This window comes from Salmo salar, chromosome ssa02 (assembly GCF_905237065.1).
Source record: "Salmo salar chromosome ssa02, Ssal_v3.1, whole genome shotgun sequence".
Classification (NCBI taxonomy): Eukaryota; Metazoa; Chordata; class Actinopteri; order Salmoniformes; family Salmonidae; genus Salmo; species Salmo salar.
Window position 1 is genome coordinate 75,600,734 of NC_059443.1, and position 16,403 is coordinate 75,617,136.

The following is a 16,403-nucleotide window of genomic DNA, read 5'->3' on the forward strand; positions in this document are numbered from 1 at the left end:
ATTGCCCTCGCTAGAAGCCTGTGTTTCAGACATAAAGAAGTGGATGGCTGCAAACTTTCTACTTTTAAACTCGGACAAAACAGAGATGCTTGTTCTAGGTCCCAAGAAACAAAGAGATCTTCTGTTGAATCTGACAATTAATCTGGATGGTTGTACAGTCGTCTCAAATAAAACTGTGAAGGACCTCGGCGTTACTCTGGACCCTGATCTCTCTTTTGAAGAACATATCAAGACTGTTTCAAGGACAGCTTTTTTCCATCTACGTAACATTGCAAAAATCAGAAATTTTCTGTCCAAAAATGACGCAGAAAAATTAATCCATGCTTTTGTTACTTCTAGGCTGGACTACTGCAATGCTCTACTTTCCGGCTACCCGGATAAAGCACTAAATAAACTTCAGTTAGTGCTAAATACGGCTGCTAGAATCCTGACTAGAACCAACAAAATTTGATCATATTACTCCAGTGTTAGCCTCCCTACACTGGCTTCCTGTTAAGGCAAGGGCTGATGTCAAGGTTTTACTGCTAACCTACAAAGCATTACATGGGCTTGCTCCTACCTATCTTTCCGATTTGGTCCTGCCGTACATACCTACACGTACGCTACGGTCACAAGACGCAGGCCTCCTAATTGTCCCTAGAATTTCTAAGCAAACGGCTGGAGGTAGGGCTTTCTCCTATAGAGCTCCATTTTTATGGAATGGTCTGCCTACCAATGTGAGAGACGCAGACTCAGTCTCAACCTTTAAGTCTTTACTGAAGACTTATCTCTTCAGTAGGTCCTATGATTAAGTATAGTCTGGCCCAGGAGTGTGAAGGTGAACGGAAAGGCTGGAGCAACGAACCGCCCTTGCTGTCTCTGCCTTGCCGGTTCCCCTCTTTCCACTGGGATTCTCTGCCTCTAACCCTTTTACAGGGGCTGAGTCACTGGCTTACTGGTGTTCTTCCATGCCGTCCATGGGAGGGGTGCGTCACTTGAGTGGGTTGAGTCACTGACGTGGTCTTCCTGTCTGGGTTGGCGCCCCCCCTTGGGTTGTGCCATGGCGGAGATCGCTGTGGGCTATACTCGGCCTTGTCTTAGGACGGTAAGTTGGTGGTTGGAGACATCCCTCTAGTGGTGTGGGGGCTGTGCTTTGGCAAGGTGGGTGGGGTTATATCCTGCCTGTTTGGCCCTGTCCGGGGTATCATCGGATGGGGCCACAGTGTCTTCTGATCCCTCCTGTCTCAGCCTCCAGTATTTATGCTGCAGTAGTTTATGTGTCGGGGGCTAGGGTCAGTCTGTTACATCTGGAGTATTTCTCTTGTCTTATCCGGTGTCCTGTGTGTATTTAAATATGCTCTCTCTAATTCTCTCTTTCTCTCTTTCTGTCTTTCTCTCGGAGGACCTGAGCCCTAGGACCATGCCTCAGGACTACCTGGTATGATGACTCCTTGCTGTCCCCAGTCCACCTGGCCGTGCTGCTGCTCCAGTTTCAACTGTTCTGCCTGCGGCTATGGAACCCTGACCTGTTCACCGGACGTGCTTGTTGCACCCTCGACAACTACTATGATTATTATTATTTGACCATGCTGGTCATTTATGAACATTTTAACATTTTGACCATGTTCTGTTATAATATCCACCCTGCACAGCCAGAAGAGGACTGGCCACCCCTCATAGCCTGGTTCCTCTCTAGGTTTCTTCCTAGGTTTTTGGCCTTTCTAGGGAGTTTTTCCTAGGGAGTTTTTCCTAGCCACCGTGCTTCTTTCACATGCTTTGCTTGCTGTTTGGGGTTTTAGGCTGGGTTTCTGTACAGCACTTTGAGAATATCAGCTGATGTACGAAGGGCTATATAAAAATAAATTTGATTGATTTGATCACAGCCCACTAGATTCTCTAGGAGGGGGAGGAAGAGTAACATCATCACAGCCCACTGGATTCTCTAGGAGGGGGAGGAAGAGTAACATCATCACAGCCCACTGGATTCTCTAGGAGGGGGAGGAAGAGTAACATCATCACAGCCCACTGGATTCTCTAGGAGGGGGAGGAAGAGTAACATCATCACAGCCCACTGGATTCTCTAGGAGGAGGAGGAAGAGTAACATCATCACAGCCCACTAGATTCTCTAGGAGGGGGAGGAAGAGTAACATCATCACATCCCACTGGATTCTCTAGGAGGGGGAGGCAAAGTAACATCATCACAGCCCACTGGATTCTCTAGGAGGGGGAGGAAGAGTAACATCATCACAGCCCACTGGATTCTCTAGGAGGGGGAGGAAGAGTAACATCACCACAGCCCACTGGATTCTCTAGGAGGGGGAGGAAGAGTAACATCACCACAGCCCACTGGATTCTCTAGGAGGGGGAGGAAGAGTAACATCACCACAGCCCACTGGATTCTCTAGGAGGGGGAGGAAGAGTAACATCATCACAGCCCACTGGATTCTCTAGGAGGGGGAGGAAGAGTAACATCATCACAGCCCACTGGATTCTCTAGGAGGGGGAGGAAGAGTAACATCATCACAGCCCACTGGATTCTCTAGGAGGGGGAGGAAGAGTAACATCATCACAGCCCACTGGATTCTCTAGGAGGGGGAGGAAGAGTATCATCATCACAGCCCACTGGATTCTCTAGGAGGGGGAGGAAGAGTAACATCATCACAGCCCACTGGATTCTCTAGGAGGGGGAGGAAGAGTAACATCATCACAGCCCACTGGATTCTCTAGGAGGGGGAGGAAGAGTAACATCATCACAGCCCACTGGATTCTCTAGGAGGGGGAGGAAGAGTAACATCATCACAGCCCACTGGATTCTCTAGGAGGGGGAGGAAGAGTAACATCATCACAGCCCACTGGATTTTCTAGGAGGGGCAGGAAGAGTAACATCATCACAGCCCACTGGATTCTCTAGGAGGGGGAGGAAGAGTAACATCATCACAGCCCACTGGATTCTCTAGGAGGGGGAGGAAGAGTAACATCATCACAGCCCACTGGATTCTCTAGGAGGGGGAGGAAGAGTAACATCATCACAGCCCACTGGATTCTCTAGGAGGGGGAGGAAGAGTAACATCATCACAGCCCACTGGATTCTCTAGGAGGGGGAGGAAGAGTAACATCATCACAGCCCACTGGATTCTCTAGGAGGGGGAGGAAGAGTAACATCATCACAGCCCACTGGATTCTCTAGGAGGGGGAGGAAGAGTAACATCATCACAGCCCACTGGATTCTCTAGGAGGGGGATGAAGAGTAACATCATCACAGCCCACTGGATTCTCTAGGAGGGGGAGGAAGAGTAACATCACAGCCCACTGGATTCTCTAGGAGGGGGAGGAAGAGTAACATCATCACAGCCCACTGGATTCTCTAGGAGGGGGAGGAAGAGTAACATCACCACAGCCCACTGGATTCTCTAGGAGGGGGAGGAAGAGTAACATCACCACAGCCCACTGGATTCTCTAGGAGGGGGATGAAGAGTAACATCACCAGCCCACTGGATTCTCTAGGAGGGGGATGAAGAGTAACATCACCACAGCCCACTGGATTCTCTAGGAGGGGGAGGAAGAGTAACATCATCACAGCCCACTGGATTCTCTAGGAGGGGGAGGAAGAGTAACATCATCACAGCCCACTGGATTCTCTAGGAGGGGGAGGAAGAGTAACATCATCACAGCCCACTGGATTCTCTAGGAGGGGGAGGAAGAGTAACATCATCACAGCCCACTGGATTCTCTAGGAGGGGGAGGAAGAGTAACGTCACAGCCCACTGGATTCTCTAGGAGGGGGAGGAAGACTAACATCATCACAGCCCACTGGATTCTCTAGGAGGGGGAGGAAGAGTAACATCACCACAGCCCACTAGATTCTCTAGGAGGGGGAGGAAGACTAACATCATCACAGCCCACTGGATTCTCTAGGAGGGGGAGGAAGAGTAACATCATCTTAACAGGTCTGCTTCAAAGCCTTAATAAAAATACACGGCCTTCTCTTTTAGTCTCGCTCCCTCCGTCTGTCTCTCTCCGTCCCTCTCTCTCCCCCTCCGTCTCTCTCTCACTCCCGCCGTCTCTCTCTCACTCCCCCTTCCGCCGTCGCTCTACCCCCCGTCCGTCTCTCCCTCATCTTCCGACCCTCCCTCTCCCCGTCCGTCTCTCCCTCCCTCCCTCCCTCCCCCGTCCGTCTCTTTCATCCTCCCCTTCCGCGCCTATTGTTCATCCCTCTGACTTCTCTTTCCTCTGACTTCTCTTTCCTCTGACTTCTCTTTCCTCTGACTTCTCTTTCCTCTGACTTCTCTTTCCTCTGACTTCTCTTTCCTCTGACTTCTCTTTCCTCTGACTTCTCTTTCCTCTGACTTCTCTTTCCTCTGACTTCTCTTTCCTTCTCTTTCCTCTGACTTCTCTTTCCTCTGACTTCTCTTTCCTCTGACTTCTCTTTCCTCTGACTTCTCTTTCCTCTGACTTCTCTTTCCTCTGACTTCTCTTTCCTCTGACTTCTCTTTCCTCTGACTTCTCTTTCCTCTGACTTCTCTTTCCTCTGACTTCTCTTTCCTTGTGTTTTTCTTCTCTAAGAGCTGTATTCACTCTGCAACCCCACTACGTAAATACAGCTACATAAACACACAGTTCTATACACCGACCCCACTACGTACATTACAGCTACATGAACACACAGTTCTATACACCGACCCCACTACGTACATACAGCTACATAAACACACAGTTCTATACACCGACCCCACTACGTACATAAACACACAGTTCTATACACCGACCCCACTACGTACATACAGCTACATAAACACACAGTTCTATACACCGACCCCACTACGTACATACAGCTACATAAACACACAGTCCTATACACCGACCCCACTACGTACATACAGCTACATAAACACACAGTTCTATACACCGACCCCACTACGTACATACAGCTACATAAACACAGTCCTATACACAGACCCCACTACGTACATACAGCTACATGAACACAGTTCTATACACCGACCCCTGCACACACAGGCATATCAGCCTACTGTGTCACCGACTAATCAACAGAACTGGACTTTCCCAAACATTCCAACACACACACACACCTACAGTCACACACACACAGATCTATATACCGACCCCTGCACACACTGGCTGCCCAGACTAACCACCAAACTGGACTTCCCCAAACACACACACACACACAGTAAACACAGACATAGTCTAACAGATAAAAGGTTAAAGGTCCTCTAACATGGTTTGATTTAACGAGGCAAGTCAATTAAGAACCACTTCTTATTCAAAAAGACGGCCTACCAAGAGGCAAAAGGCCCCCTGCCGGGCCGGGGGCTGGAATTCAAAATAAACATTTGGACAAAACACGACAAGAGACACCACAACACTACATAAAGAGAGACCTAAGACAACAACACAGCACTGTATCAACGCAACACGACAACACAGCACTGTAGCAACACGACAACACAGTACTGCAGCAACACAACACAGTACTGCAGCAACACAACACAGTACTGCAGCAACACAACACAGTACTGCAGCAACACAACACAGTACTGCAGCAACACAACACAGTACTGCAGCAACACAACACAGTACTGCAGCAACACAACACAGTACTGCAGCAACACAACATGACAACACAGCACTGTAGCAACACAACAACACGGTTGATAAGAGGGAGTGAGGGTTAAATAAGCATCAACCTGTGGATCTTGCGTCACGTATACAGCGATGGACAGTTTACAGAGGAGTATAGAGTACATCACCAGAACACTGACAGAGAGAGAGAGAGAGAGAGTTAACCTGTTGGGGCTAGGGGGCAGTATTTTCACGGCCGGATAAAAAACGTACACGATTTAAACTGGTTACTACTCTTGCCCAGAAAAGAGAACATGCATATAATTAGTAGATTTGGATAGAAAACACTAAAACTGTTTGAATGGTGTCTGTGAGTATAACAGAACTCATATGGCAGGCCAAAACCTGAGAAGATTCCATGCAGGAAGTGTCCTGTCTGACAATTTGTTGTCCTTCAGTTGCATCTCTATCGAAAATACAGCATCTGTGCTGTTACGTGACACTTTCTAAGGCTTCCATTGGCTCTCTAATGCCGCCAGAAAGTGGAATGGGGTGTCTGCCGTCTCTGGACAAAGTACAACAGCAGAGTTTGTAAGTGGCCTGCCTGGGGACAGTGAGACTGAGATGCGCGTTCACGAGACTTCTCCATTTTTTCTTTCAGTCTTTGAATGAATACAACGTTGCCCGGTTGGAATATTATCGCTATTTTACGAGAAATATACCATAAAAATGTATTTTAAACAGCGTTTGACATGCTTCTAAGTACGGTAATGGAATATTTTGAAATGTATTGTCACGAAATGCGCTCGCGCGTTACCCTTCGGATAGTGACCTGAACGCACGAACAAAACGGAGGTATTTGGATATAACTATGGATTATTTGGAACCAAAACAACATTTGTTGTAGAAGTCCTGGGAGTGCATTCTGACGAAGAACAGCAAAGGTAATCCAATTTTTCTAATAGTAATTCTGAGTTTAGTGAGCCCCAAACTTGGTGGGTGTCAAATTAGCTAGCCTGTGATGGCTGAGCTATGTACTCAGAATATTGCAAAATGTGCTTTCGCTGAAAAGCTATTTTAAAATTGGACATAGCGATTGCATAAAGGAGTTCTGTATCTATAATTCTTAAAATAATTGTTATGTATTTTGTCAACGTTTATCATAAGTAATTTAGTAAATTCACCGGAGGTTTTCGGTGGGTATGCTAGTTCTAAACATCACATGCTAATGTAAAAAGCTGGTTTTTGATATAAATATGAACTTGATTGAACAAAACATGCATGTATTTTATAACATAGTGTCCCAGGAGTGTCATCTGATGAAGATCATCAAAGGTTAGTGCTGCATTTAGCTGTGGTTTGGGTTCATGTGACATATATGCTTGCTTGGAAAATGGCTGTGTGATTATTTGTGTCTATGTACTCTCCTAACATAATCTAATGTTTTGCTTTCGCTGTAAAGCCTTTTTGAAATCGGACAATGTGGTTAGATTAACGAGAGTCTTATCTTTAAAATGGTGTAAAATAGTTGATTGTTGATTGGCGAGAAATACAAAACCAACTAAAATACCACAATTCAATTTTCTCAAACAATCAACTATTTTAAAAAGGCTATACAGCGAAAGCAAAACATTAGATTATGTTAGGAGAGTACATAGACACAAATAATCACACAGCCATTTTCAAAGCAAGCATATATGTCACAAAAACCAAAACCACAGCTAAATGCAGCACTAACCTTTGATGATCTTCATCAGATGACCCTCCTAGGACATTATGTTATACAATACATGCATGTTTTGTTCAATCAAGTTCATATTTATATCAAAAACCAGCTTTTTACATTAGCATGTGATGTTCAGAACTAGCATACCCACCGAAAACTTCCGGTGAATTTACTAAATTACTTATGATAAACGTTGACAAAATACATAACAATTATTTTAAGAATTATAGATACAGAACTCCTTTATGCAATCGCTATGTCCAATTTTAAAATAGCTTTTCGGCAAAAGCACATTTTGCAATATTCTGAGTACATAGCTCAGCCATCACAGGCTAGCTAATTTGACACCCACCAAGTTTGGGGCCCACTAAACTCAGAATTACTATTAGAAAAATTGGATTACCTTTGCTGTTCTTCGTCAGAATGCACTCCCAGGACTTCTACAACAAATGTTGTTTTGGTTCCAAATAATCCATAGTTATATCCAAATACCTCCGTTTTGTTCGTGCGTTCAGGTCACTATCCGAAGGGTAACGCGCGAGCGCATTTCGTGACAATACATTTCAAAATATTCCATTACCGTACTTAGAAGTATGTCAAACGCTGTTTAAAATCAATTTTTATGGTATATTTCTCGTAAAATAGCGATAATATTCCAACCGGGCAACGTTGTATTCATTCAAAGGCTGAAAGAAAAAAAATGGGGAAGTCTCGTGAACGCGCATCTCAGTCTCACTGTCCCCAGGCTGACCACTTACAAACTGTGCTGTTGTACTTTGCCCAGAGACAGCAGACACCCCATTCCACTTCCTGGCGGCTTTAGAGAGTCAATGGAAGCCTTAGAAAGTGTCATGTTACACCACAGATGCTGTAATGTCGATAGAGATGCAACAGAAGGACAACAAATGGTCAGACAGGACACTTCCTGTATGGAATCTTCTCAGGTTTTGGCCTGCCATATGAGTTCTGTTATACTCACAGACACCATTCAAACAGTTTTAGTGTTTTCTATACAAATCTACTAATTATATGCATTCTAGTTTCTGGGCAGGAGTAGTAACCAGATTAAATCGGGTATGTTTTTTATCCGGCCGTGAAAATACTGCCCCCTATCCCAAAGAAGTTAAGGTGTGGCGGATAAATACACAAAATAAAATGATACGACCGGCATAAAAACGGTGGTATTTTTTAAATATAATAATAGACGTGAATCCACTGTGTACTCGTATGCAACTTTATTAGCAGCGTCCTCGTTTCATCGCACCAACAACATAACATGATTAACATCCTCTCTGCCCCCTAACACTCTCTGGTCGCTATGGTAATGTTTAAACATGCCTTAAAAATAAGATACAACACAAAAACAAATATAAAGTGCATGAAAAATACAACTAACCATAACGCTAAATCAGTGGGAGCCCTGAGCTTGTTTCTCTGCAACGAGACGGTCCCATCTAGGGGTAATAGGAGACAATGACACCCGAAGTGTGTTGCTTATGTCCAGTCTACTCCGTAATTTTTTGGGGTTGATGTCACTGCAGAAAATCCCGCTTCACACAAATAGGATGTCGGAAATGGCAACAGGGTTTTCAGTGCTGTTGTGGCAATCTCAGGGTATTCTGCCGTGACTTTAATCCAGAACACCGGCAGAGTTGTTGTCTCGAACATACTTTTAAGGCCGCCGTCATTTGCAATCTCCAGCAGTTGATCTTCTTCTTGCGTAGACATGCTGGATTCATCTGGTTTGTTGACAAATGGGTTGCGGATCCATTCCTTGGCGGTTCGTGGGTCTTTTGTGGTTGGGAAGTAGCGCTCAAACTCTTTTTAAAAAAAAGACAGGTGATCGTGCACCAGCTGGGACAATGAAGGCTCGGGCTCAGTCTCTTCCAAAATCCCCGCGAATGTTTGAAACATGTCAAATATACCACTTTTCACGCGTCGTCCCCACAAATCCAACGTATCACGTGACAGAGGCAAGCGTCAAGAGTTAGTCATGGACGGATGTAACAGAGGGAATCCGGTCATTTTTCAAAATAAAACATCGTTCAGACTCAGATAATAAATAAAACGGAAATAATGTAAGTTATTTATTCTTTCTCTGCGGCCCGGTACCAAATAACCCACGGACCGGTACCGGTCCGCGGCCCGGGGACCGCTGCTTTATGAACAGAAGAGTGAAGAGCAGGGGAAAGGATTCCTCGTGTTCTTTATGAACAGAAGAGTCTGAAGACGAGCTGGTTCCAGTTCCAACAGTGAGATAGAAAGAGAAAGACCACATCTCTCCTATTCCTCCTGCCCTCCCTCTCTCCATAATCCCAGAGCACAGAAAGAAAGGGATGGAAGGAAGGAAACAGTGAAACAAAAAGAGATAGAGGGGAAAGAAAGAGAGAAAAGGAGGGGATGGAATAATGAGAGAGGAATCTCATTCTAGATCTTTCTTTTATTTTCCCCTCCCTCCCTCCCTCCCAGAGAATGCCTCTGTCTCTTTCTGGTTGGTCATACTTTAAAGTGCCACTCCTCCTTCCACCCATCCCTCCGTTTTCTCGCTCACTCACTCCACCCCCCTTTTCCCAGCACAAGCCTGAGGCAGCTTGCTCAAACACAGATGCTGACACACACACCCAACATGCCCAAGTACACACAGTCAGGCATGCGCACACACACACTGTGTAGAGGAAGCAAAACGATGATGGACTTTTCCATTTAATAGACAACAAAAAAAATGGGGCGGCAGGTAGCCTAGTGGTTAGTGTTGGGCCAGTAACCGAAAGGTTGATCGATCGAATCCCCGAGTTGACAAGGTAAAAATCTCTCGTTCTGCCCCGGGAACAAGGCGGTTAAACCCACTGTTCCCCGGTAGGCCGTCATTGTAAATAAGTATTTGTTCTTAACTGACTTGCCCAGTTAAATAAAGACTAAAAATAGAACCAAAACCCCAACATAAAACATCCTAATTTCATCGGGGAAGTCCTTTGAGGCTAGATATCTAGTTTACTAACACGTCTACCAACCAATAAGACTATCTAATGATGATGTGTAGTCGTAGTTAAATTAGGGCTGGAAATGGCCAAGAACCTCAAGATATATCGTATCGTGATAATATTGTATACTGAGATTCTCAGGACACTCAGGATTCTATATGTATTGTGATTCAATATGTATTGTGATTCTCATGATTCTATATGTATTGTGATTCTCAGGATTCTATACGTATTGTGATTCTCTGGATTCTATACGTATTGTGATTCTCTGGATTCTATACGTATTGTGATTCTCTGGATTCTATACGTATTGTGATTCTCTGGATTCTATACGTATTGTGATTCTCTGGATTCTATACGTATTGTGATTCTCTGGATTCTATACGTATTGTGATTCTCAGGATTCTATACGTATTGTGATTCTCAGGATTCTATATGTATTGTGATTCAATATGTATTGTGATTCTCATGATTCTATATGTATTGTGATTTTCAGGATTCTATATGTATTGTGATTCTCTGGATTCTATACGTATTGTGATTCTCTGGATTCTATACGTATTGTGATTCTCTGGATTCTATACGTATTGTGATTCTCTGGATTCTATATGTATTGTGATTCTCAGGATTCTATATGTATTGTGATTCAATATGTATTGTGATTCTCATGATTCTATATGTATTGTGATTCTCAGGATTCTATATGTATTGTGATTCTCAGGATTCTATACGTACTGTGATTCTATATGTATTGTGATTCTCAAAATTCTATGCGTATTGTGATTTTCAGGATTCTATATGTATTGTGATTCTCAGGATTCTATATGTATTGTGATTCTCAGGATTCTATATGTATTGTGATTCTCAGGATTCTATATGTATTGTGATTCTCAGGATTCTATATGTATTGTGTACTTTATATGTACTATATGTACTTTTTCAAGCAGAAGTTTTCTTCCTGCAACAAACTCCAAAAAGTTCTGGGACACTGTAAAGTCCATGGAGAATAAGAACACCTCCCAGCTGCCCACTGCACTGAGGATAGGAAACTGTCACCTCTGATAAATCCACTATAAATGAGAATTTCAATAAGCATTTTTCTACGGCTGGCCATGCTTTCCACCTGGCTACCCCTACCGCGGTCAACAGCACTGCACCCCCCACAGCTACTAGCCCAAGCCTTCCCCATTTCACCTTCTCCCAAATCCAGTCAGCTGATGTTCTGAAAGAGCTGCAAAATCTGGACCCCTACAAATCAGCCGGGCTAGACAATCTGGACCCTTTCTTTCTAAAATGATCTGCCGAAATTGTTGCAACCCCTATTACTAGCCTGTTCAACCTCTCTTTCATGTCGTCTGAGATTCCAAAAGATTGTAAAGCAGCTGCTGTCATCCCCCTCTTCAAAGGAGGGGGCACTCTTGACCCAAACTGCTACAGACCTATATCTATACTACCCTGCCTTTGTAAGGTCTTCGAAAGCCAAGTCAACAAACAGATTACCGACCATTTCGAATCCCACCGTACCTTCTCCGCTATGCAATATGGTTTCAGAGCTGGTCATGGGTGCACCTCAGCCACGCTCAAGGTCCTAAACGATATCGTAACCGCCATCGATAAACAATACTGTGCTGCCGTATTCATTGACCTGGCCAAGGCTTTCGACTCTGTCAATCACCACATCCTCATCGGCAGACTCAATAGCCTTGGTTTCTCAAATGATTGCCTCGCCTGGTTCACCAAATACTTCTCTGATAGAGTTCAATGTGTCAAATCGGATGGCCTGTCGTCCAGGCCTCTGATAGTCTCTATGGGGGTGCCACAGGGTTCAATTCTTGGGCCAACTCTTTTCTCTGTATAGATCAATGATGTCGCTCTTGCTGCTGGTGAGTCTCTGATCCACCTCTACGCAGACGACACCATTCTGTATACTTCTGGCCCTTCTTTGGACACTATGTTAACAACCCTCCAGACGAGCTTCAATGCCATACAACTCTCCTTCCGTGGCCTCCAACTGCTCTTAAATACAAGTAAAACTAAATGCATGCTCTTCAACCGATCGCTGCCTGCACCTGCCCGCCCGTCCAGCATCACTACTCTGGACGGTTCTGACTTAGAATATGTGGACAACTACAAATACCTAGGTGTCTGGTTAGACTGTAAGCTCTCCTTCCAGACTCACATCAAACATCTCCAATCCAAAGTTAAATCTAGAATTGGCTTCCTATTTCGCAACAAAGCATCCTTCACTCATGTTGCCAAGCATACCCTCGTAAAACTGACCATACTACCGATCCTCGACTTCGGCGACGTCATTTACAAAACAGCCTCCAATACCCTACTCAATAAACTGGATGCAGTCTATCACAGTGCCATCTGTTTTGTCACCAAAGCCCCATATACTACCCACCTCTGTGATCTGTACGCTCTCGTTGGCTGGCCCTCGCTTCATACTCGTCGCCAAACCCACTGGCTCCAGGTCATCTACAAGACCCTGCTAGGTAAAGTACCCCCTTATCTCCGCTCACTGGTCACCATAGCAGCACCCACCTGTAGCACGCGCTCCAGCAGGTATATCTCTCTGGTCACCCCCAAAGCCAATTCCTCCTTTGGCCGCCTCTCCTTCCAGTTCTCTGCTGCCAATGACTGGCACGAACTACAAAAATCTCTGAAACTGGAAACACTTATCTCCCTCACTAGCTTTAAGCACCAGTTGTCAGAGCAGCTCACAGATCACTGCACCTGTACATAGCCCATCTATAATTTAGCCCATACAACTACCTCTTCCCCTACTGTATTTATTTTGCTCCTTCGCACCCCATTATTTCTACTTCTACTTTGCACTTTCTTCCACTGCAAATCTACCATTCCAGTGTTTTACTTGCTATATTGTATTTACTTTGCCACCATGGACTTTTTTGCCTTTACCTCCCTTATCTCACCTCATTTGCTCACATTGTATATAGACACATTTTTCTACTGTATTATTGACTGTGTGTTTATTTTACTCCATGTGTAACTCTGTGTTGTTGTATGTGTCGAACTGCTTTGCTTTATCTTGGCCAGGTCGCAATTGTAAATGAGAACTTGTTCTCAACTTGCCTACCTGGTTAAATAAAGGTGAAATAAATAAATAAATAGTGATTCTCAGGATTCTATATGTATTGTGATTCTCAGGAGCTATGAAGGAAAACAAGCTATGAAGGAAAAATACTGGAGTTTTAGTGCAAGCACAACCAACTAGCGCAAAAATAATATTACGATATTGGCAAAACGTTAGGACACATCTTAAAAAATATGTAACTGCATCAGTCCCCCCCGTCACTATCTAATGATTATGTGTAGTAGTAGTTTATTCATTAGCCTGACATAAATACACCTACCAACCTTTAAGACAGGTTTGAATCCAGAGCCGATTCAGAGGGGTTCGGTTAAAATACAGAAGACACATTTTTTTGGAATGCATTTAGTTGTGCAACTGACTAGGTATCCCCCTTTCCCTAATGATGATGTTTAGTCCTGGTAGGTTGTTCATTAGTCTAGAACACACACACACAAGCTGCTAGCTTACAGCTGGACTTACATGTTTGTCTGTTGTGGTGCAGGCTTGGTCTAGTCCAGAGGGAGTGTCATGTCTCTCAGAATGGAGGGGTGGAGTAGTGACCTGGAGGGAGGCAGGAGAGAGGGGCTAGTCTTCCTTTGGTTGGTTGGTTGACGAGGGGGGTAGAGGGGGTATGAGAGAGAGAGAGAGAGCTGTAGAAGGACAAGGAATCACAACACTGGTGGGGAGAGAGAAACAGAGAGACCGGCCAGTCTTCGGTTGGTTGGTTGGTTGGTTGGTTGGTTGGTTGGTTGGTTGACGAGGGGAGTAGAGGGGGTCTGAGACAGAGCTGTAGAAGGGCAAGGAATCACAACACTGGTGGGGGGAGAGAGAGAGAGAGAGAATATAGAGAAGAAAAGGGTTGTAGTGTGACTGGACGTCAGCAGTGTGTGTGATGTGTCTAGAAGGCGTTGTGTACAGTGCATTTTGGAAAGTATTCAGACCCCTTGCCTTTTCCACATTTTGTTACATTACAGTCTAATTCTAAAATGTATTAAATAAAATAAAAATCCTCAGCAATCTACACACAATACCTCATAATGACAAAGCTTACAGGTTTTTAGACATTTATATAATTTTTTTTTTTTTTTTACAGAAATACCTTATTTACATAAGTAGTCAGAGCCTTTGCTATGAGACTCGAAATTGAGCTCAGGTTTCCATTGATTGTGGTAAATTCTGTGGTAAATTCAATTGATTGGACATGATTTGGAAAGGCACACACCTGTCTATATAAAGTCCCACAGCTAACAGTGCATGTCAGAGCAAAAACCAAGCCACGAGGTCGAAGGAATTGTCCATAGAACTCAGAGACAGGATTATGTCGAGGCACAGATCTGGGGAAGGGTACCAAAACATTTCTGCAGCATTGACGGTCCCCAAGAACACAGTGGCCTCCATCATTCTTAAATGTAAGAAGTTTGGAACCACCAAGACTCTTCCTAGAGCTGTCCGCCCAGCCAAACTGAGCAATCGGGGGTGAAGGGCCTTGGTCAGCGAGGTGACCAAGATCCCGATGGTCACTCTAACAGAGCTCCTCTGTGGAGATGGGAGAACCTTCTAGAAGGACAACCATCTCCGCAGCATCCTACCAGTCAGGCCTTTATGGTAGAGTGGCCAGACAGAAGCCACTCCTCAGTAAAAGGCTCATGACAGCCCGCTTGGAGTTTGCCAAAAGGCACCTAAAGAACTCTCAGACCATGAGAAACAAGATTCTGTGGTCTGATGAAACCAAGATTGAACTCTTTGGCCTGAATGCCAGGCGTCACGTCTTGAGGAAACCTGGCACCATCCCTATGGTGAAGCATGGTGGTAGCATCATGCTGTGGGAATGTTTTTCAGCGGCAGGGAATGGGAGACTAGCCAGGATTGAGGTAAAGATGAATGGCGCAAAGTACAGAGAGCTCCTTGATGGAAACCTGCTCCAGAGCGCTCAGGACCTCAGACTGGGGTGAACGACCCCAAGCACACAACCAAGACAACGCAGGAGTGGCTTTGGGACAAGTCTCAATGTCAATGAGTGGCCCAGCCAGAGCCCAGACTTGAACCCGATCGGAAATCTCTGGAGAGACCTGAAAATAAATGTGCAGTGACGCTCCCCATCCAACCTGACAGAGCTTGAGAAGATCTGCAGAGAAGAATGGGAGAAACTCCTCAAATACAGGTGTTCCAATCTTGTAGTGTCATACCCAAGAAGATTCAAGGCTGTAATCCCTGCCAAAGGTGCTTCAACAAAGTACTGAGTAAAGGGTCTGAATAATGTGATATTTCAGTTGTTTTTGATCAATTTGCTAACATTTCTAAAAAACTGTTTTTGCTTTGTAATTATGGGGTATTGTGATGTCATTGTGGGGTATTGTGATGTCATTGTGGGGTATTGTGATGTCATTATGGGGTATTGTGTTTAGATTGATGAGGAGAAAAAAAATATTTAATCCATTTTAGAAAAAGGCTGTAACGTAACAAAACGTGGAAAAAGTCAAGGGGTCTGAATACTTTCTGACTGCACTGTATGTTTGCATATGCAAAGACAAGAAGATGCAGAGTGTCTGTCTGTTGTGATGAAACAGACAGTGAAAACAAGTAGTCATGTCTCCATGTGACTAACAATCAGCGTGAATGAGAGCCTTTGTCTAAGTCTCTACCCATACCAGAGAAAGACAGACAGGGTAAAGCAGGGGAGTCAAACTCATTCCATGGAGAGCCTAGTATCTGCTGGTTTTTGGTTTTTCCTTTCAATTAAGACCTAGACAACCAGGTGAGTTCCTTACTAATCAGTGACCTTAATTCATCAATCAAGTACAAGGGAGGAGCGAAAACCCACAGACACTCGGCCCTCCGTGGACTGACTGACACCTGTGGGGTAAAGCATGATGTTTTACTGCTTATGTTATTGGAGGAAAACACACACACACACGATAATTGACAACAACTAACCCGACGCTGTCAAAACATTGGAACCCAATCTCAAAGCAACGCGCACAGCAAGTGCATCATTTTAGCTACGCTCATTTCTCCAGACCATATAGGCCTCTA

The 16,403-nt window shown here is 44.5% G+C and overlaps 1 protein-coding gene across 10 annotated transcripts in view; it reads right to left on the minus strand.

The window, feature by feature from the left end:
• LOC106594040 (bromodomain-containing protein 4) overlaps positions 1-16,403 on the minus strand; it is a 78,264-nt gene that overhangs the window by 59,811 nt on the left and 2,050 nt on the right. For 6 of the 10 annotated variants that reach the window (XM_045710091.1, XM_045710085.1, XM_045710089.1 and 3 more), the window contains exon 2: positions 13,851-13,931. The exons of 1 other annotated variant lie outside the window; for it this stretch is intronic. The gene's annotated coding sequence lies outside the window, so the exon portion shown is untranslated. Of the gene's footprint in view, positions 1-13,850; positions 14,184-14,592; positions 14,616-16,403 lie in introns of those variants that run through there. 3 more of the 10 variants (XM_045710080.1, XM_045710100.1, XM_045710077.1) reach the window with 3 other exon arrangements.